Source organism: Gossypium raimondii, chromosome 1 (genome assembly GCF_025698545.1).
Source record: "Gossypium raimondii isolate GPD5lz chromosome 1, ASM2569854v1, whole genome shotgun sequence".
In the NCBI taxonomy this organism is placed as follows: Eukaryota; Viridiplantae; Streptophyta; class Magnoliopsida; order Malvales; family Malvaceae; genus Gossypium; species Gossypium raimondii.
In genome coordinates, this window is record NC_068565.1 from 28,391,014 (window position 1) to 28,413,457 (window position 22,444).

At 33.0% G+C, this 22,444-nt stretch overlaps 1 pseudogene; it reads left to right on the top strand.

The window, feature by feature from the left end:
• The first annotated feature begins 559 nt into the window (after positions 1–559).
• LOC105786949 (uncharacterized) overlaps positions 560–22,444 on the top strand; it is a 48,487-nt pseudogene continuing 26,602 nt past the window's right edge.

The window sequence follows — 22,444 nt, forward strand, 5'->3', positions numbered from 1 at the left end:
ATTTGAAAAGGTAGCTGATCAGCTCATAATCTTTGGAAAGAGTACATGAATGATCCGACTGGGAAATGCACCTAGTAGCTCAAGGTACATACACAATTAGGTGCATGAATTCTTCATTAATGAGCTACAATGTATCGGCTAGATGCATGTATATTCAGCTGAAGAAAGAGTGTCCTCCGTACATGCATAGTCGAATACATATTTCCACATTAACTAACTTTGATGAACTTGGAAGATACATGTATGATCAGCTAATAATCAGCTCCAACGTTCATGCATCTTCAGGTACATGCACCATATTGAATGTGCTTCAATGAATCAGGATTGTGCATGTATTTTTCCAGCCAAATGCTTTAATTCATGTTAAGACAAATTAAAAACAATCTTTAAATAAAAAATTACACAAATAAATATTTAATAAACTAAAACACATTTAATAGATGTAATTAAGCTGTAGCAAACTTAAATATAATTAAATGAGTAGAAATAAATAAGACGTCCAAAGTCTAGCTAGCTAAGTGAGCTAGCTGATTTGAATTCAGCTTCCAGCAAGTTGAAGATGCATCTTGTTGGTTCGTCCAGCTCCTTTGTAGCTTTCTCCCAAGCTCTTAGCTCAAGCTCAAGTAATTGGTCCAATGGGAAGCTCGAGGGGATCTCGTTTGGTGTTAGCTAGGTTCGTAGGCTGGGTCGCATCATAAGGTCATCAGTGATAAAAAAAATTTTCAACTTGGTTTGATTATTTGAATAGCTTTGTGTTGCTGACTTTAAGTTTGTTAAGTAACATCATGTATTTACTAGAACAAGACTGCAGATACACAACCTCCTCTCACTTTTGCAATTGCAGCACAGGAGAGTGAAGGTGTTCAGATTTCAGAGTGCCCCTGCTTTTTTATATCCGGGGACTCACCAGGCATAACTGCAAAACAAATGTGGCAAGAAATAAAATAGATCTCTTTACTTTTTCCCTCTATCAACATACAATAGGATCATTAACTCTTGCATTTATGATTCACCCATTCACTTTGCTTATCATTTACTAAATTTTGATTACGGTAATTGATGAGACTTGAATAATTTCTAATTAGGATAAATTGATTTGAATTCAGATCTAGATAGAATAAGAAACACCAAGTTAGACAACAAACAAGTAGTAATTAGGGCTACACTTGTCCATAAGTCGAGTTGTTTGTCTAGTCTAAAAACCCGTTTGAAATTTGGGAGGGTTAGGACAAAAGTAATAGTTCTCAAAATTTGGGTTTCAGCAAACAAATTAGACTCATTTAAAATATGGGCTAAACTTGAGCTTGAACATTCAAAATCCAAGCTCCACTCGATCGAGATTTTTCAATTGTAATATTTTATATTATGTTGTGTTTATGTATAATAAATTACATGATATATAAAAACAACATAATATAAAATATTACTATAAAAATTATTAAAAATTAAATTTATAATAGTATTATATACTACTATAATGTAATTATTAAAAATGTTAAGATGACTATATATAAAATTTTCATAAAAATATATATAATTATTAAATATTCCTTAAAAATATTAAATATGAAATTAAAATTATATAATTTTTTAAAAAAATAAAACAAGTGGATCTAAAATGGGATTGAGTTAGCTATTTATAAATATGGATGATTTAGGTAAAATTTTAAACTCATATTTCAAGCCAAATTGGGCTTGAGCAACCATAATGTATGTTAATATCATGATCAAACTCAACTTAACTCATGAACACCTTTAAATAGAGCTACTGAATATGTTTTAGACTACAAGTGTGATGGATTGAAGATAAAAATAAAAATAAAAAAGAAGCAAGATTTGAATTAAACAAATAAGTATAAAGAAGTTCAAAGAAAAATAAGGAATAGGAAAAAAAAGTAGCCTTATATAACCCTAAGATAACTCGTATCCAAAAACATCAATAATTGGACTTGGAGACTTGAAGAGTTTACATCTCTTTGGAATGGATGAAAGCAAGCAAAACTCCAAAATAATTAAGAATTTAATCACTCAATTCTACCAAATGCTTCACGCAAATGGAAGAAAAACATCACTTTATTGAATGAGGGGCAGCCAACGTGTCAAATTACAAAGAGTTTAATGTAAATAATATCGCCTAATTAATATCTAACAAACATGTAAAAAAAGCACTCTCTAACCACTAAAAACTTTGTGTTCTAGCCAATAGAATTAAAGCATTAATGTAAATATTACATATAAAATAAGAATTTAATCTCAATCTTATGGCTGACTATGCAAGTGCTTCGCATCAATTATCCTCCTTTGATTTATTTCAACCATAACTCTTCAAGACTAAACCCCCAAGCAAGCTTCATATGGCCGGCCACCTATTGGACTTGTGAAGGCCTAATTTGCATGGGATGTGAGCTGCTTGAACGTCCAAATCTTCATAGGTAGTTCCCTTGAATGGCCTACAAAATTAACAAATAAAATTAGTCCAAAATAAGTGAAAGCAACCAACATGAGTGTCGCCTTGTAATGAACTTACCAAACCCCAAAACACACCATTAAAACTAAGTACAACATCTATCATGACCCAATTGGAAAATTAAATAAATAGCTTCTCATTGTCCTAAAAACTAATAATTTTAGTTCAAGAAATTTAAAATAGAAAGAAATAAAAATGAGTGAAGAGTTGCACTCTCACTAAAATTGCAAAAACGACAACTTCCTTGATTCTGAATTTGACTTGAAATGTTGTTAGATATTGCTATGTCATCTTTTACCAGCTAAATGTTTATCCATAAAAGTTTTAGGATTGTTCAGAAAGGAAATTCTTAAAATATAGGAATGGGATTTTGCACCAAAATGGAACGTTTCCTAAATGGTTAACTTTAAAAGAAATAGAAAATGACGAAAAATGAAAGTTTTCTAAAAATTAAAGTTTCCAAAAATGAAAAATTACTAAAAATAATAAGTTTTCAAAAAATAGAAAGTTTTTAGGAATGGAAGTTTTCTAAAATGGAAGCTTGTTCACAACTTCAAAATGATTTCGACGAACTTCATCCTTGCACTTTTTAACATTACAAATGTAATAAGCCAACTTAATATGGCTAGAAATGAAATTTTTGTTAGTATAAATCTTTGGTAAGGAAAATCTTGAACACATGAACGGAACTCAAATAGAAAATGAAGAAATAGGATAAGTCTCTAAGGCGTGTATCAAGCCAATATCTTTAAGGTTATATTCATCCTACCTATATTTGGCATACAAAAGAGTTTCTTGGTGTGATTTCCAAATGAAATCTCATTCCTATTTATAGGAATTTTCATATTTCTTCATAGAAAGTGTCTTTCTTAATTATAATGTCTTTAAAAAACATAATTATTTATTTAATATTATAGCTATTCAAATAATATTGTTTGAATAGTTAGAATTCTTTTCAAAAATCAAATGATATAACTTTTGACCAATGACCAAAAGATTTATCTTTTGATTACTCATTTATAGTTATTGGAACACTATAAATATTTGAAAATGTTTCAACAATCTCCCCATTTTCAAAATATTTTAGACTTTAATATTCTTGGAAATCGATTGGCATAAATGAATGTGTCTTACTATTGAACCTTCACTTAGTGAAAATATGTTAAAGTTAATTGAAATTGTATGGAAAACTAAGCTTTGAACCAACTATTCCATTTATTAATTGAACACATCTCACACAATGATTTCAACATCGGTCACTAATAGTATCTAGGGAAATTATTATGGCCATGTGTCTGTGTCCTCTTTTGATGAGTGCTGTCAGAGCCAAGCCCTTGAGCTCCTAAAAGCGGCCACACTTCCACTCACTTAAGTAGATCACATCAAGAGTGTTCTTGTAGTTATAACACTCTAACATATTTATTTATGGGTCCATTAAGAGTACATTACTCATCCTTCCCTTATCATTACGGGTAACTAGCACTTTAATCTTAGGATGAATTTATTTATAGTGCTAACAGTCACATACTAATGATGTACTTTGTTTCATTAAACTCAAGTCTTGATGTTATACCAAGCGTTGAGTCAAGTTTCCATAATGGGTGACTCTAATTAATGGGCTTGAGTCTCATCCTTTTTTAGGTATTTTTTACTGCATCTCTAGCAAGACTTTTTGTCAAAGGATCTGCCAAATTTTAACTTGATCTCACATAATTAATGGTGATCACTCCATCAGAGATTAATTGTTGGACATAGCTATGTCTTAATCCAATGCATCTAGACTTTCCATTATATACTTGGCTATATGCCTTTGCTAGAGTAGCCTCACTATCACAACGAAAAAAAAAGGTGAAATTAGCTTTATCCATAAAGGTAAATCATAAAGCAAAATTCTTAACAATTCTACTTCTTTAGATGCAGCGGTTAATGCAATAAATTCTGCTACCATGGTGGAACAGTAATACATATTTGTTTCTTAGAACCCCAAGAAATGGCTCCTCCACCAAGAATAAAGATTCATCCACTACTAAATGCATGATCTTCCAAACTTGTAATCCAACTAGCATCCAAATACCCTTCTAAAACTGAAGGATATCTATTACAACACAATCCATAGTTAATAGTTTTCTTTAAGTACCTAAGTACTTTATTTAAAGCTTGCCAATGCAAACTACTTGGATTACTTGTATACCTACTCAATTTTCCATTAACATATGCAATATCTGGTCTTGCACAAGTCATTATGTACATAAGACAACCAATTAGACTTGCATATTTCAATTAATCAATTTTCCTACTAGCATTAGATACTAATTTTATTTGAGGATCCATGGGTGTAGATGCTAGTACACAATTGAAAAGATCAAACTTTTTGAGCACATTTTCAATATAATGTGATTGTGATAAAGCTATAGTGCTTTCCTCTCGGGTTATTTTAATCCCAAGAATAACATCTGCTACACCCATATCCTTCATAGCAAAGTTGTTTGACAAGAATTTCTTTGTGTTTTCTATTTGTTCCAAATTCGTGCCAAAAATGAGCATGTCATCTATATATAAGCAAATTATGACACCTTTTCCATTTTCAAATTTTCTATAAATGCACTTATCTGATTCATTTATTTTATAGTCATTAGCTAAAATAACCTTGTCAAACTTTTAGTGCCATTGCTTTGGTGCTTGTTTAAACCCATATAGAGATTTAACAAGCTTACATACCTTATGCTCCTGTCCTGGAACAATAAACCTTTCCAGTTGTTCCATGTACACTTCCTCTTCCAATTCACCATTTAAAAATGCAATTTTAACATCCATTTGGTGAACAACCAAATTATATATTGAGGTAAGTAATATTAAGAGTCTAATTGTAGCAATTCTTGCTACTGGAGCATAGGTATCAAAGTAATCAATACATTATTTTTGTGTAAAATCTTTGGCTACCGACCTTGCTTTAAATTTATCAATGGTTCCATCGACCTTCATTTTCCTTTTGAAGATCCATTTACAACCTATTGGTTCGGAACCCAGTGGAAGATCAACTAAAACCCAAATTTGGTTTTCCATTATTGAATCCATCTTATCACTTATTGCATCTTTCTAAAAAGCAGAGTCTTGAGATTTCATTTCCTTTTCAAATGTAATAGGATCAGATTTCGCATTATAATAATAAGCTATCTTATTGCATATACTTTCACATTTTCCATCTACAAGAATCATAATAAAATCTGGTCTAAAATTTTGACTCTTTTAATCCTTTTACTTTTTCTTAATTCTTGACAAGATTCATTATTATTATCAACTTTTTCCAATGGAATCTCATTCTCATTTGAAGGATGAATCAATTGTTGTGGCTGTAATTGTCTTAAAATAGAATTAAATCTATTTTCATCAAAAATAACATCGCTTGATTCAATAACAGTATTAATTGAAATAAAATCATTTGGTTCAATTACCACGAACCTATATGTCTTGCTATTATGAGCATATCCTATAAATATGCATTCAATTCCTCTTTCACCTAACTTTTTACGTTTAGGTGTTGGAACTTTAACAATAGCTCTACAGCTCCAAACCTTCAAATAATTAAGGTTTGGCTTTCTTTTCTTCCATTTTTTATAAGGGATTATTTTAGTTTCTTTATTAGGAACTCTATTCAATATATGACAAGCTGCTAGAACAGCTTCTCCCCAAAAACCTTGTTCAAGACCACAATATGATAATATTGAATTTACCATTTTAGTCAAGACTCTATTTTTTTCTTTTAGCTAGATTTTGTTGTGGTGTGTAAGGGGCTGAAACTTGATGGATAATCCAATGGATTCAAAATAACTTGGATTATAGTATTCTCCACGTTTATCCGATCTTAAGCACTTGATAAATGATTCACACTTAAGTTCAACTTCAGATTTATAAAATTTAAATTTATCAAGTGCTTCATCTTTTGAATGCAATAAATATACATCACAACATCTAGAACAATTATTAATAAAAGTAACAAAATATTTCTTTCCACCTAATGTAGGAGTATTATGTATGTCACATAAATCACTATGTATCAAAATCAAACATCTTTGTTTTCCTTTTAACCTTAGGGAAATGGTTTCTTGTAATTTTAGTCAACATATATGTATTGCATTTTTCAATATTATTATTAAAAATAGGAATTAAATCTAACTTATGCATGTTATTAAATTTTCTATAATTCAAATGACCTAATCTATAAGGCCATAAACAAGAAGATTCAATCATATAAGTAGAAATAGTATTTTTTATTCTTATTAATAATATTGAGTTTGAACATACTCTCATGCATATATCATTTTCCTACAAAAATTCCTCCCTTAGACAAAATAAAATTATTTGCCTCAAAAACAAGTTTGAAACCAAACTTATTCAACTAACTTCCAGATACTAAATTCTTTCTAACTTCTAGTACATAAGTACATCATCCAATGTTAAAACCTTTCTAGAAGTGAATTGTAGTTAAACAGACCCTTTGCCTTTGATTGTTGCAGCAGAATAATTTCCCATGTACAAGACATTGTCATTTTCACATTGTGTGAATTTTGTGAACATGTTTTGTCTTTGTACACATGTTTGGTTGCTCCAGTATCAATCCACCATGCATTATCATTTTGTGCCATATTAATTTCAGATATCATTGTAATGAACTTTTCGTTATTATCAGCCTTAGAAAATGATTTCTTCTTTAAAAGTCAAAATTTATTCTTGAAATGTCTCGGCTTACCACAATGATAGCATGAGCCCTTTTGCTTCTTTTGGAACTTAGGTGCTCTATCAGTCTGTTTGAACTTTCTCTTGAATGGTTTAGTAGTCTGTACTTCCTCCATAACATGCAATTTGGCATTTTTAAAATTTCAGTTCCAATCTTGCTTTCGATATTTTTCTTCAATATGAAGATGATTTGCCAAAGTCTCAAAGAGATATTTCCTCCTTCTTATGTTTTATACTTCTTTTCAAGTTTTTCCAAGATGGATGAAGTTTGTCTATTATGGAGGATACAACAATCATTTCATCCATTTTCATATCATATTACTTAAATTGATTCAACATTTTTTCAATATCACGAAATTGTTCTATAACAGAACGACCGTCAACCATTTGATAACTATTGAAATGACTGACAAGAAATTTCTTACTTGTTGCATCTTTGGTGATGTATCTTGTCTCCCATTTGTCCCATAATTCATTGGCGGTAACCTCACTTTGGTAGGTGTCAAACAAACCATCGAATAAACCATTCAATATGTGACCTATGCATATGTAATCAGCATTGTTCCATTTTTTCCTTTCTCGGTTGCAGCATCAGATTCATTTTCATTCTCTTCCGTATTGGTGTATCAAAAACATAGGCAATGTTCAAAGTTGTTAATAAGATGTGCATCTTTTTCTACTATCGTCAGAAATTGCCACCATCAAAACAATCAAGTTTGACAAAGTTGGAAGCCAACTCCCTTAGTGTTCCGTTTTCATATGTTGTGGTAGTCATCATGAATAATATAACTTAAAATTGTTAGTACAAATCTCTAGTGAGGAAAACCTCGAACACACGAACAGAACTTGAATAGAAAATGAAAAATTATGACAAGACTCCAAGGCGTGTATCAAGCCATTATCGTTAAGGTTATATTCGCCCCCACCTATTTTCGGTGTGCAAAAGAGTTTCAAGCAAATTAAAATCGAGGATAAAAATGAAGCCAATGACTATTTACGTTTTGCACTGACGGGAATAGTCCACTAAGCATTGAGCAATGAATAACAAGAAACTCAATTTCGACAAAGAATTTTTGTAGTAACTCTTTATAGAACAATCTAATAATATTAGAAAATGAGGAAGGATAGAAAGAACTTTTAGAACTTGTTGGTGTGATTTCCAAATGAAATCTCATTCCTATTTATAGGAATTTTCATATCTCTTCATAAAGACATCTTTCAACAAGTGTCTTTCTGAATAATAATGTCTTTAAAAAAACGTATAATTATTCATTTAATATTATAACAATTCAAATAATATTATTTGAATAGTTATAATTCTTTTTCAAAAATCAAATAATATAACTTTTGACCAATGACCAAAAGATTTATCTTTTCATTAATTACACCTATTCGTTTATAGTTATCGAACACTATAAATATTTGAAAATGTTCCAACAATCTTGGACATTCTTCATTTGTCATGCCTTACTCTTTGGATCATTAGGAAAAACAAACCCTTGAGTCTCATCACTTTAACTTCCTTAGCCAATTGAGTTCCTACTATTCCCCACTTAAAATGGAGGTGTAATTGAATCCAAACTTGCATCAAATTCAAAAGGAGTGAGATTAGAACATTAAGAGTGTAGCTAACACCATATTGACCTGGTTGATCAATGCAATAAACATTGTCAATAATCTTCTCAAGTATTTGTAGAGGTCCACTTTCTTTGGCTTCAAGTTGGTTTTTTCTTTTGGAAGGAAACTTTTTCTTTCTCATATACACCCATACCCAGTCTTAGGACTTGCACAAAACTTGCTTGGACTTGTTCCTTTTTCTAGTCTTTCAAGGCTTCTCATCAATCACTTTCACCAATTAAACTTTTCTTTCACCTAAACAATTTCATGTGAAGGTAAATGGGTTAAATTTAAAACAATAAGTGTGGTAAATCCATATACAAATTCAATAGTACTAAAACTAGTGGAAGAAGGATTAGAGTGATTATAAGAAAATTCAACAAATAGTAATCATTCTTCAATGAATTGATAATTTTAGCCACTATGGCTCTAAGAAGTGATCCCAAAACTTGGTTAACTACCTTATTCTAACCATATGTTTGAGAATGTGACAAATAGTAAAGTAATTTATTACCTAACTTATCCTAAAACATTTTCCAGAAGTGATTAAGAAACTTCACATCTCTATCTAAAATGATAGCCTTCGGGATTACATGTAATCTCACAACTTCGCAGAAAAACAAATGGCAACATGGGTTGCATCATCAACTTTATATCATGGAATGAAGTGTGCCATTTTGGAAAGTTGATCCATAACCACAAATATGCTATCAATTCTCACTTAGTCCTTGGCAAACCTAACACAAAATTTATCGAAATGTCAATTCAAGATGAATTAAGAACAAGAAGAAGAGTTACAAACCACGAGGCATCACAATGGACTTAGACTCCTTTTGGATGGGTGGTGGGATTGGTTTGAGTGAGATTAAGAATAACAATGTCATTGAAATAAATTATTGTAGTAATGACATTAAGTATTTGTTACAGTGAAATTAAAATCAATAGTGATATATGTGTTTGAATCTTAACACAATCGTAGTGGTGAGATGAAAATTGAAAATGATATTTAAGGACATAATAAAAATTTATTAAATCATATCTATATTAAATAATAAAATTAAATAATAGTTAAAAGTTATTAAAATTATATTCATATTAAAATTATTTAAATTATATAATACTAAAAAATATATTAATTTTTTAATATTAAATAATAATTAATATTATATTTATAATAAAATTGATAAAAAATAATAGTAATTCAGGAGAAAAAGAGAGGAAGGGGTAAAATAGAAATCACATCTTCCACTGGATTGGCGATGACTCCACTAGAGGTATTGTGCTCTTATTGAAAATTGGGGTGTGTAAAGTTGGCTTTTTTTCACTAGAGGAGTGCCAAACAGCCTCCAAATTGATGCTATGGTGAGATTAGAAAAAATGAAGGTGAAATTTAGGTGGATTCCATCACATACGTTTGAATCTAAAGGAAGCCTTAGCTTGTTTACAAGTGATACAAATAGATCAATTTTTTTCAACAATTTTTCGCATATTAGGCCAAAAAAAATATTCATGTAAAATGTCATAAGTCTTAGTAACACCAAATGTCCCACAAACCCATTACTATGGACTTCCCTAACTAACAATTCTCGTATAGAACAACTTTGTAAGTAAAGTCTATTATTTCGAAAAAGATACCCCTTATGCTTCTAAAATTTATTGAATGCATCATGTTCACATGCCTTATAAATGCTTGAAAAAGCAAAATGAGTTTCATACAAATCTTTGTTATACTCAAATCTTAAAAATTTAGCATTCAAAGTACTAAGTGTAGCTCATTGATAATGCATCAACCACTATATTATCCTTACCTTTCTTGTATCATATTGCATAAGGAAAAGATTTAATGAATTCGACTCATTTCGCGTGTTGCTTGTTCAACTTACCTTGCCCTCTTAGGTGCTTAAGAAATTCATGCTTAGTGTAAAATAATCATCCACATAGTATCAAACTTAACCAAAATATGTACCACTAAGGTTTATACCGAATAGAATATTCAAAATCAATCATCACCACAATTAACATAAGACTATCAACTCCAAAATGACCATTTGCACACTAAGAGCCCTTATGTACATGTCACATAGCCTAGACTCAAATTAAACATATAATTATCATCTTTGGATAGTGTGCGCTCCTCGCTAATCCGACTCGATAAGTTTCGCAAGGTAAGAATCTACAAGGAAAGAAAACAATTAGAGTAAGTATTAAGAATTCTTAGTAAGTTCAAATATAATCACTACACATATCTTGATCATTTTAATCATAATTAAACTAATAATTTTGACATTCAACATGACTATCCTTAGCACATAATGACATAACTAGTCACATAGCAACATTACCAATCAAGTGTGTCAGTCATGTTTCCATATCATGAGTAATATTAATACATTAATGGAATCACATGCCAATCACTTATCAAATATCAACATATATACTATCTCATTACCAATTCGAATTTAAGTTTCCATTTCCATTCAATTGAATATCGCGCGATACAACTATTGTAAAAAAGACTTGGACACACAAGAGTAAGTTGCTCACACAAGTTGATAAAATATCAGGGTTGTTCGCACAAGCAGACATTATAACAGGGTTACCCGTCTAGGCTAAACCTATGATGTATAAAATCTATGATCAAGCGCGCATATAACACTAATGGCATGTAATACATATCCTAACATTTCACTAAGTTCACACAGGCATCGTTTTCGCATATGTCATTACCAATCCCAGTACACAATTACATATTTCATTTACAAGTTCTGTAATCAATCAAGTTTTATATTTTTCACCCTGTACTATTTCATAATAGCCAATATTCACATGACTTTTTAATTCAGTCCATTTTAAGCTAAACATGTCAAATTCACTAAATTCTACTTATAGCTAAACATATAGATGAAATGAAGTACAATTCACACATAATATAAAACAAGATAGTATGTTCCACATGAACTTATCATTCAAAATGTGAGCAGAGGATACTTGAGGATTAATTGTAATTTTAATTTTTCCCGATTAACTTCACTTTGATCCAATTCTTGATCTATACAGTTATTTTATGTCATCAATTAATACCAAATATTTTCATACTATGTTATGATATGCATGATCTTATAAAAATTTAGTTTTAATTTCTCCCAAATTTTATATTTTATTCAATTTTGTCATTGAACTCGAGATAAGCATAACTTTTTATTCCTAGCTTTGGATTAAAATTGATTTCATGTATTCTCATTAGGGCCTTATACATCCTATTTCTAACATAATTTCATGACAAGTTTCACATTCAATCAGTCTAGTCTTTAATGTAACAAAGTTAATAATAAGCCAAATTAATTTTACAATTTAGTTTCAAATTATAAGCTTAACATCTATCAATTTCAAGCTTAATTCTCCAAGAAATCAACAATGATAGCTTTCTAAAACTTTAACAGTTTTACAAATTGGTACATGGGCTAGCTAAATCAAATTCCATTACCATAAATCTATAAAAATTTCATGAAAAAGGACCTAATTACCTTAGTTTTTCTGTGGTCAAATGCTACAAAGCTTGGGAGGGTTTTTCTTTGTTTCCATTAATGGTGGACGGTGATTTGTTGATGAAGATAGTAGAATTTTCCACTATCTCAACTTTTTTATACTTTAATTAGTCTTAGGTAATTTACTTTAATTAACTTAACTTGGTTTAATTAACTTTAATTTAACTATTATTTATTCTTAATAATATTTGAAACTCACGTCCACTAATTCTCAAATATGCATGGTCTAATTCCTAATTTCGGCCTTTTGTTAATTTCTATTTAGGTCCCTAAACCTTTGACCAATTAAAAACCTATAGCGATTGAACTTTTACAATTTAGCCCTTCGGCCTTAATTAACTATTATTTTGACAAAAATTTTGGACCAATCTTTAATATATTTTTATATTATCCTCATAAATATTCATATTAAATATTTAGACTTAATTTACGGAAATAGAGTTCTGAAATTGTATTTTCCGGTATCATTAAAAATCGGGCCGTTACAAAAATGGTTTAAGAGTAGGCCATTTTTCGAAGCTTTTACATTTTTCTCATCCAATTGAAGTCGTGAAGAATTTATCATAAAACTTAAAAGGCAGGCTTATCCATAAAAAAGGCACTTATCAATATTAGAAAAATTTTGTTCATGTATTAACACATTTAATACTAATTTTATATGTTCAATATTATGAATTAGTATGTTATCAAACAAGAAATTTACCTAAAAAGGGTATAAGTATATGATTCATTAATCTCATGAAATTTCTAGAAGCATTAATGAAACAAAATGGCATTTCTAACCACTCCTAAAGTTCATATTTAGTTTTAAAAGCTAGTTTCCATATTCTTATTTGATGGAAACCGCTTTTTAAGTCAAAGTTTTGAGAAAATGTGTGCACTATTTAACTCATCAAGCATGACATATAACTTAGGAATTAGATGTTTATACTTTACCATAATCTTGTTGACCACATGACAATCCAATAAACATTACCCACGAACCATCTTTCTTTGGCACAAGAAGCACTAGAACTACATAGGCTTAGACTATCACGAATGAGGTTTTTCTCAAAGAGGCCTTCAACTTTATTCTTTAGTTTCTTCAAGATTGCTTAAATAAAATAGTCTATTTAGAATTCTTGAAATACGTACAAAGTCAATTTAATGTTCAATTCCTGACGCAGAAGCCCGAGATCAAATCAAAACCCAAATAAATCAAACTCGAAAGATTGAACCTTGATAGGATAACTTGGTGCGCAAGATGCCTTGATTAATTTTGGAAATTTCCAAAAAGAAAACTTAATTAAAACAATGGAATTAAGAGAGAAATTAATCAAAAAACTGAATTAAAGTAACGAAGAGAAGATGTTATTGAATTTCAAATGTAAGAAAGCTCTTTCTTCTGCAAAAACCCCCAATGAATTATGAAAATTTCAAAAATTGAATTAAAGTAAAGAAGAGAAGAGGTTATTGAATTTCAAATATCTACTAACTACTCTTAATGGTCTATTTGCCTTATAAGGACCTTAAATTTTGAATTACATAGTTATTTAATCCCTCTAGCTACTAGAATTCAACCTTTGCATTTTATGCAATTTGGTCCTTTTTATAAAATTAAACATATAATCGATAAAATTTTCATAACAAAATTTTCATATGTCTTTCCTATCATAATGCAGACCATGCAAAAATATTAAAACAATTTTCCTTTCGGGCTCGAATTTGTGGTCTCGAAACCATTGTTTTGATTTTACTGAAAATGGGTTGTTACAAGTATTTTCAAATGGCCTTTCGTAGAACTTCGTTCTATCGAGTCAATATTCCTGTCATACAAAACATCCTCAACTAGTCAGATTGATGACAACACCTTGGTCTCAACCTTCATATCTCAATTCACCTACACATGATTCGTGATAACAAACTATTAATAATATAAATTTGATCGACCCATGGAAAAAATCTGCCTTAGTCCTACCAAGGAAGTTTAAGCCAAGTACAAAACCATAATCAACTAACTAGATTAGCTCAAAATCTTCCTTACCCTTCCATTTTTCAATTTGTAGTTCCAAGCCTCGAGTTACTCCAACAATTAAGGCCTCCTTGAAATTTACCATCTTGATCTTTTTATTTGATTTCCTAATTGAGAGACCAAGTTTCCTCGCAGCTTTTTCTGATATGAATAAGTACGATGCTCCCATATCAACAAGACACTCCTCTTTTGGCCTGCAATGTTGATGTCTACAAATATCAATGGTACGAGTCACAAAGGCCCAACTCAAGCTCAAGAACGTGATGGGCTCAAATTACCACAAGGCTCAATAACAAGGTCAAAGGCCAGGCAAATGCGTATGAAACTAAATGGAACTATTCAAGACTTCATTAGCAAAGACTTAGACGCATATACAAAGGAAAAAGAAAATCAAGATTCACTTTCTTGTTTTCAAGAAAATCAAGAAACTGAATCTTGGTCCAATTTTGCTGTTTTGAGCAATTTCAAGAATCAAGAAAATCAAGATTTCAAATATTGGAAATCTTGGTCCAAGAAACCGAATCTTGCAGTTAAGGCGCATGGGATCTCAGTTACACGCATCAACGAACCAATTTCGGGAGAGAACGGATTACAAGCCCAAGTTCTTGAAGATACGACCCAATAAAATGTTCCAAGCCCAACCAAAAAGTTTAAATTAAACTTAGTTGAAAATCAGGCCAAATTGTCAAAGTGGCCCAATTTGTTAAATTTTAATTCTTTAAATACTTAGTTTTAATTTTTAGACCTATGAATAAATTTCTATGTAAAAATTCAGTCCAAGAGGCCCATTTAAAGGCCTTGGACGAAATTCCCTTGATAGTCAACAATTAGGCTTTTTTTAGTTTTCCTAGTAGGACTAGGAAAGTAGTTGGAAGGCCTATATGTATGGCTTGGTCGGCCACCCTTAAGAGGATTACATTGAATATCACATTAAATTCAGATTTTTGTTGAGTGAAAATCCTCTTTGAGTTTCTCCAAGAATTTTCTCTTGAGTTTTCTTTAGAAGTAGTTTTAACAATTTTTTTATTATGGGAGCCATCTTCAACCTTCTTCTTGCCGTGTTTTTACATTGGAGGGTAGATTCGAGCCGTTTGAAGGGAGTTGTGAAATCTTTCTTGAGTTCAAGGCTTCTTAGGACTTAATTATCTTTCTTGCTGTTTGTTCTTCTTTAATTATTTTTATTTTGTGCCGAATTGTTGATTAACTTGGCATGAATGTTCTTGTTGCGTTTTCAGCCATTCCAAGCTTCAAGAATCTGTTTTGGCAACATTCTTTAGCGTCAATAAACATTCAATTTTTGGGAGTCTTTCTGAGTTAAATTTCTGTTTCTTTGCTTCCAAGAAACCCTATTAATAAGTGTTTTGACTCTTGGATGATTCTTTCTTATTTTGGGGTGATTCTTTATAGATCTTTTGATGCTAATGTTCATTTTCTATTTTCGTTTCAGATCCAAGTGTCTGTAGTTTTCGTAGGACTTTTCCCGTGACTTGACAACTTAATCTCGGTCCACGCGCAACCCCCTATCAATCAACCCTTCCCTGTCATTCCTCTTCACAAGAATGATTATCATTAATATAAGCTTCGATGCCGTTTTCTCATCAGGCTCTGCTTCCTCCCCTTCACTGGTCGCGGACTACTTAACTCGCTCTGAATAGTTTTGCCTCTCATATGGACCACAACAAGAGAAGCACGTCAATGGCTTTATCTCGCTCTCTTTAGCCCTCTTAGCATCGTCTTTAATCACGATTGCACCAAGCTTCATGGGCGCTTCCTCCAGCTCATCATTTCCCTTGTTAGCCGAAAACAAAGATATATTTAGGTAGTTTTTTATCATATACAGTCTATTGCAAAGATAGCATCTCATCTTGCTCCTCTTCTCTCTTGGGTTGTTGGGATCCACTTCCCATTTTGTGGTTTCCTATTACCACCGTCGCTATTATTATCGTTGCCATCACCATTGTGTACCTCTTCATCTTCTTCATGGTCTCCTCCACTATTTCCCTTTCCATTGGGCTTGGAAGACTCGAACTTGTCTCTTTTTGGAACAAATTCAACTAAGGACTCTGCTACCATCACAACTTTGGTAAGTTCTTGAACTCCTCGGCGTTGCAACTCTTACTTCACCCATGGTTTCAACCCATCCATGAAGGAGAAAAATTATTTCTACTCACTGAAATAAAAAATATGGAGCATGAGTTCACTGAACTCCCACACATACTCCCTAACTGTGCCTCGTTGCGTAAGCTGCCACAACTTTGCTCAAGCTTCGTCCTATACATACTCTAGATAAAGCTATCTTGAATTCCTTTTGAAACTCCACCCAAGTCCCAATGTTGGTCCCACCACGTCTCGCATCCGTGAACCTACAACGCCACCATAACAAAGCAACGTCAGTAAAATACATAGCAAAAATATTTACTTTAGTAGCATCATCCTTGATGCTCATCGCTCGAAGTACTGCTCCAATTCCCAAAGAAAGTTGTTCACTTTGCTTGTGGACCTTTCCCCGTTGAAATCTTTCAATTTTTGCACATCCGTTGCTTGTTGCTTCGGCCTCGAAGCCAACATTCCATTACCCAAGGTAGCGTTGTAAATCTTGAGCTCCCCCTTACGCTTAGCAATCTCCTCCTTCAAAACTGTCACCATAACCTCGAGAGCATCATCTTTTCCCATCAGCTTGTTCTCTAAGAAGCTAAGAGAATCCCACACATAATCCTTGAGCTGCTCCTTCATGGATTGCAACCCTTCGGTGAGTCCTCCCTCTACTTCCCTGAGTGTCTCCTTCACATCCCTAATGGACTCCTCGAGATCAACCACACAAATTTTCAAAGTTGACAACTTGTCTCTCGTTCGACTTGCTTTTCTGGCCCTCCCATGGGTCTCCATTGACTCACTCTGATCGAAAATTTCTTTCGACATCTCGACGGTGCCTTCATAACCCAAGCTCAAATACCAACTGTTAGGGGTTAGAACTTTAGTCTCGCAACTCGTGTGGCCTTAGGCGATCCTTTTGTTTCAAACATGCGTAAGTCATCCTAACAACCAAATAATTGAGGATACACAAAGAATTCTTTTAAGGCACCAATTTATATAGTGGAAGCAGTACAAATCAAAAGAAGGCTTAATGTATAGAATAGCCACAAAAAAAATACACGAGTGGTGTTTGAGTAATGCTCCAAATTGTATTCACTCTCAAAGAATACAAGGATATAATGGATACAAATGGATGATTTACAAGAGAGGGCAAGACTCTCTATTTATAGTTGAGCTCCCCTAAAATCGACGATCTAGATCAAGTTATATTGACAGAAGAGATTAAGCCTATCCCTACAATCAAGGGATTTACAAGATTACATAATCAAATCTAATCTAATCTTACAAGATATTATTCCCATCAATCTTCTAAGATTAGTTTCCCTAATTACCAATATAGCATAATTTTCCATATTCACATCATTAGGCTACCCAGGCTTCAAATGGACAGGCTTCTTCAACAGCTCTTTAAATCGGGTCAACTCTCATGGGTCAAATGATTCCATCTAAATGATAGACCTTCATGGGATACATTATGAGCAATGGTCACGAGCTTTGAACTGCAGCCTCTGACATAAGAACCTCCATGGTACTTTTATCCCTAAGTAGTAGACCTTGCTCTAGAAAGAATTTGAAAAGAACAAAAGTTTAGATTCTTGAAGAATTCTTGTAGTGAAAACAATTTTACTAATTCTTTCAAGTAAAATTATTTAACAAGAAATAACAATGCGTTGTGTCAATGAGTTTAGACATGAAAAACGAAACCAAGGTACTATTGACAATCCAGCTAGCCGATGATGTTCATTGTGGGAAGAAAATTGACTTGATAGATCAAAGTGCTAAGGAGACCCTCTTAGAAATTCTAGAAGTGCAAAAAAGTATGTAAAGACTGTTGAGTTATCAGTGAGGCTACCACCTATGAGAGAGATGGGTTGTGCATCAAACCTTCGGGGAAAAGTAGTGATGTAAACTAGACAGTTGAACAGATTAAATGTTATGAGCATGGTGTATCTAAAACATTTTACTAGTATTTTCCATTGACTTGCTGTTGGCTTGATAAAGACACGAGAGCCCTTTCAAAGTTTTGAAGCGAATAAGTCAAGAGGATTACAAACCAGATTTAACGACAAGACTCAAGGTTAACCCAATGTTCAATGTGGGTGTGCAAAAGCATGTTTGTGAGGATCAAGGGGATCCTAGTCGAGGCAAGTCATGGTGACGACAAGTAAGAGCGGTGCCCTCTTACGATTGAGATGTACAAGAGAAAGATATTGTTCGATTTAGATGAAAACATAGAAAAAAACCAAGGAAAATATTTTAAGAGGCGAAATTACCTAGCAAGAAACTAGTTGGGAGTCAGTCGAGGCATTGAGGCAGTTCCAAGACAAGTCAACCTAGTGTCATTTCGAGGACACAGCGAGGGTGTTGTGAGAATGGGTGGGGGAGAATGTCAAGGGATGCTAATCTAAGCCCATGATGAATGCACACGAAATGTCCCATAGAGGTAAACTAATCAAATAAGGCTCATTTAATCCACTTGAATTGACCCAATTTATGGAACAGATGGAAAAGCCCATTTATTTAAAGCCTTGGTGGTCCAATGAAACACTCCAACAAAACTAGATTTACTAGGGTAATTATTGTAAATCCTAAGGGATAAAGATATATAGATTTTAAATCACTTAAGATTCTCATCTTGTATATCGGCACTAATATCAGTTGTTGATGTAATTCGATCTGTATCGTTCGATCTGGGAGGGTTCAACTATAAATAGAGGTATTCCCTCTCTTTTATATAGGCTCATTTGTAAACCTTTAAAGCAATAGAATATTTTTGAAAGCATTTACTCAGACCCTTGGTGTGTGCTATTTTTCTTGTGGCATTTATGATTGTTCATTGCTTTTTTTCTCTTTCGAGTTTGCTTCCGCTTTTCTTTGGCGTCTTAGAGAATTTTTTGTGAGAATTCTCATTTTTCAAGAGTAATGTTGACCTAGGTAGATTTAAACCCAAGAAATCGCCTAAAGCCACATGATTTTCTATGTTAAAGTTTTAGCCCTGTGATACTTCCTTGGCACTTGAAGCAAGTGATGTCCTTAAGCTTCTTAGTGGCACTTGGAGAAAAAAAAATTCGATGTAACTTTATTAGTAGAAGTAGTACCTTTGAAATGAATTAGGCATACCTTTTTCTTAGATTATATATCTAGGCTAATTTGGCTTAAGCTTTTTATCTTTGCTACTCCATGATCTATCATCTCTTCTTTGCAAATTTCCTTGTTATGCAAGATTTGAAATAGAATTAGCACCCTTTAGTACTCCTTTAATTCGCAACTACTTTTCAATGGTGAAGGAATCTATTTGCAATTCAACTCTATTTGCAATTTCACAATTCAAACTTGTAAGGAGTCTAGCCACAATCCTTTTTACTCATCAACTAGATTGGCTTAGATTATGATTTTCTTCATTTCGTTATAGTACTTTATTAGCTTGAGTAAGGAACTAGAGTTTCTGATGAAGCCTTTTAATGTAAAAGGGAATCACAAACCTCTTTATCATGATACTCTTCATGTTGACCCAAGTATGAGTAGGTCTATCTTTATTTAGGACCATGCTAGTACACAACTGATATCACCAAATTAGTGTATAATTTGTTAACTCAACAACGACAACATGTGACTTTTTTTTCTAGAATAGTTGTGGAATTTTAATACTACCTCAACTCTTTGCTCCCAATCTAGATAGGAGTTTGGATTTTCAGTCCTTGAAATGGAGACAGTTTCATCTTGATAGCATTTTGATTGCTTTCCTCTTTTTGTGAACAGGTTGAGTCTCAAACTCTTCTTCATCTTGAAAATCTAGATCAACCTCTTTTCTTTTAGAAGATTGTCCCCCTGAAATGGCTTGATTAGAGAAAGCCTATGTTAACTTTTGATAGTTATCGACAATGGTCCTTTCAAGCTGGCTAAGGGACTTAGCCAAAAGCTCCCTTTGCTCTATTAGAACTATGTTGATTTTCTCTTCAAATTTCATCTCTCATTTTTGTAAATGAGTCATTTGACCTGCGAGGGAATCAATTAATAAGGGGATGGAATCCCCTTTCTTAGTGTCAGACACACTTTTATCTTTATTGGTATTGAATCTAGTCATATTTGTAAAAAAATTAAATGAAAGAAAAAAAAACTCAGTAGACTCAAAAGGAATTTTCTTATCTGACACTAAAGTTGTGCATACATATGAGTGCATTGACCCCAGGTCAATCAAAGCATTAACATTAGAGTCAAAATATAGAAAATGTACCGATGATCACATCAGGCGCTGAAGCTTCCTATCGAGTACGAATCACATAAGGCCTAGCTGGTGCTTGTGCTTCAGATCTCAAAGCAGAATCTTTCGTCCCACTACAACTATTACCCGTATTTCTAGTGTTTTGGGGTGGTCTCCCTCTCACAGTCGTGTTACTTAAACGAGTGTTTTGAGCCTTTTCTTTATCGGACCTTTCAAGACAGTCTCTAAGATAATGATCATAGGAACAATATTTAAAACACCACCCATCTTTCAGTCTACATTCACCAAAGTCTCGTCTATTACACTGCTGACATTCAGGCTTGTTATTTCCGACACTGTCCACTCTCGCTACAGACATAACCGGAGGTTTCGAGCTCGAATGTTGTTTTCCTCTATCTTTTCCAGAATAACCCACCAAAGTTGATGAATGACTATGATATTCTTCTGAATTCTTCGATGGAGATGAAAATGATTTTCCCATAGGTCGTTTTCCCGTATCACGAGTCTCCAAATCGGCTTTTCTTTTTGCTTTGCTGAGTTCTTCAGCCTTGTGCACTCTGTTAACCAGAACTACAAATTCTTTCAATTTTAGAATTCCAACTAACAGTTTAATATCCTCATTTAGACCGTCTTCGAACCAAGTGCACATAGCCACCTCTGTTGGTACACATTCCCAGGCATACTTACTGAGTCACAAAAACTCCCTGTCGCACTCCGCTACTAACATACGACCTTACTTCAATTCAAGAAACTCTTTGCATTTCTTATCTAGAAACATCTAACTTACATATTTCTTTCTAAACTCTATCTAGAAGAATTTCCGGTTTACTCGACCTCTCAATACTACCACAACCAAGGTGTTCAACCATTGATAAGTCGAGTCTTTCAACAAAGAAATAGCACATTTCAAGCATTCAACTGGAGTACACCATAATTTATCAAAACTTTTCACCGTGTTTTCTAATCAGAACTTGGCTCTCTTTGGGATCATCTTCAACTGTGCCTCGAAACACTTCAGCCCTATAATTCTGGATTTTATCAACTGGAGGCTTACTCACTCGCACTGGTTCCAAACCTTAAGGAACTACTGGGATCAGTTGGGGTACAGGTGGGGGTTGAGGTCATTGAGCTATAGGGTTCATTCTCACGAACTCTGAAAACAACTCTAACATCACCTAGAAGAAGGCTTTTTTAGCCTCTCCTCCCTGGCCATCAGATACAGGCCTACTACCACTAGAAGTTGTCCAGTGAACTGAGGCTTGCACATTACTTTCTACTTCGTCAGAAAGCTCGGTTGGATGGAATCTTATCTATATAAAAACATAGTTCAATTTGAGTCAGGATTTATCACACTATCACAGGTTATATAATGGCATGTATTTCTAGACTTCATACATGCTACGTTCAGTCTGAAAACCGACTAAATCGTAGCTCTGATACCACTAAATTTAACACCCTTAACCCGTATCCATCATTAAAATAAGGTTACAGACCAATACCATACAAATAAAACATTTAAAAATAAATAAATACATTATCATAATCATATCATAAACCAATCATCCACATACATATAGTCCCTAAATCGAGCCCTCGATGCCCTAGAAAAAACTTAGAAACAATTCAGGACTAAATTGAAAATATATTGAAAGTCTAGGAAAAAGTTACAAAAATTTGGTTACATGGGTCACACGATCGTGTGGCCAGGCCGTGTGCCTCACACGGCTAAGGCACACGCCCAAGACACACGCCCA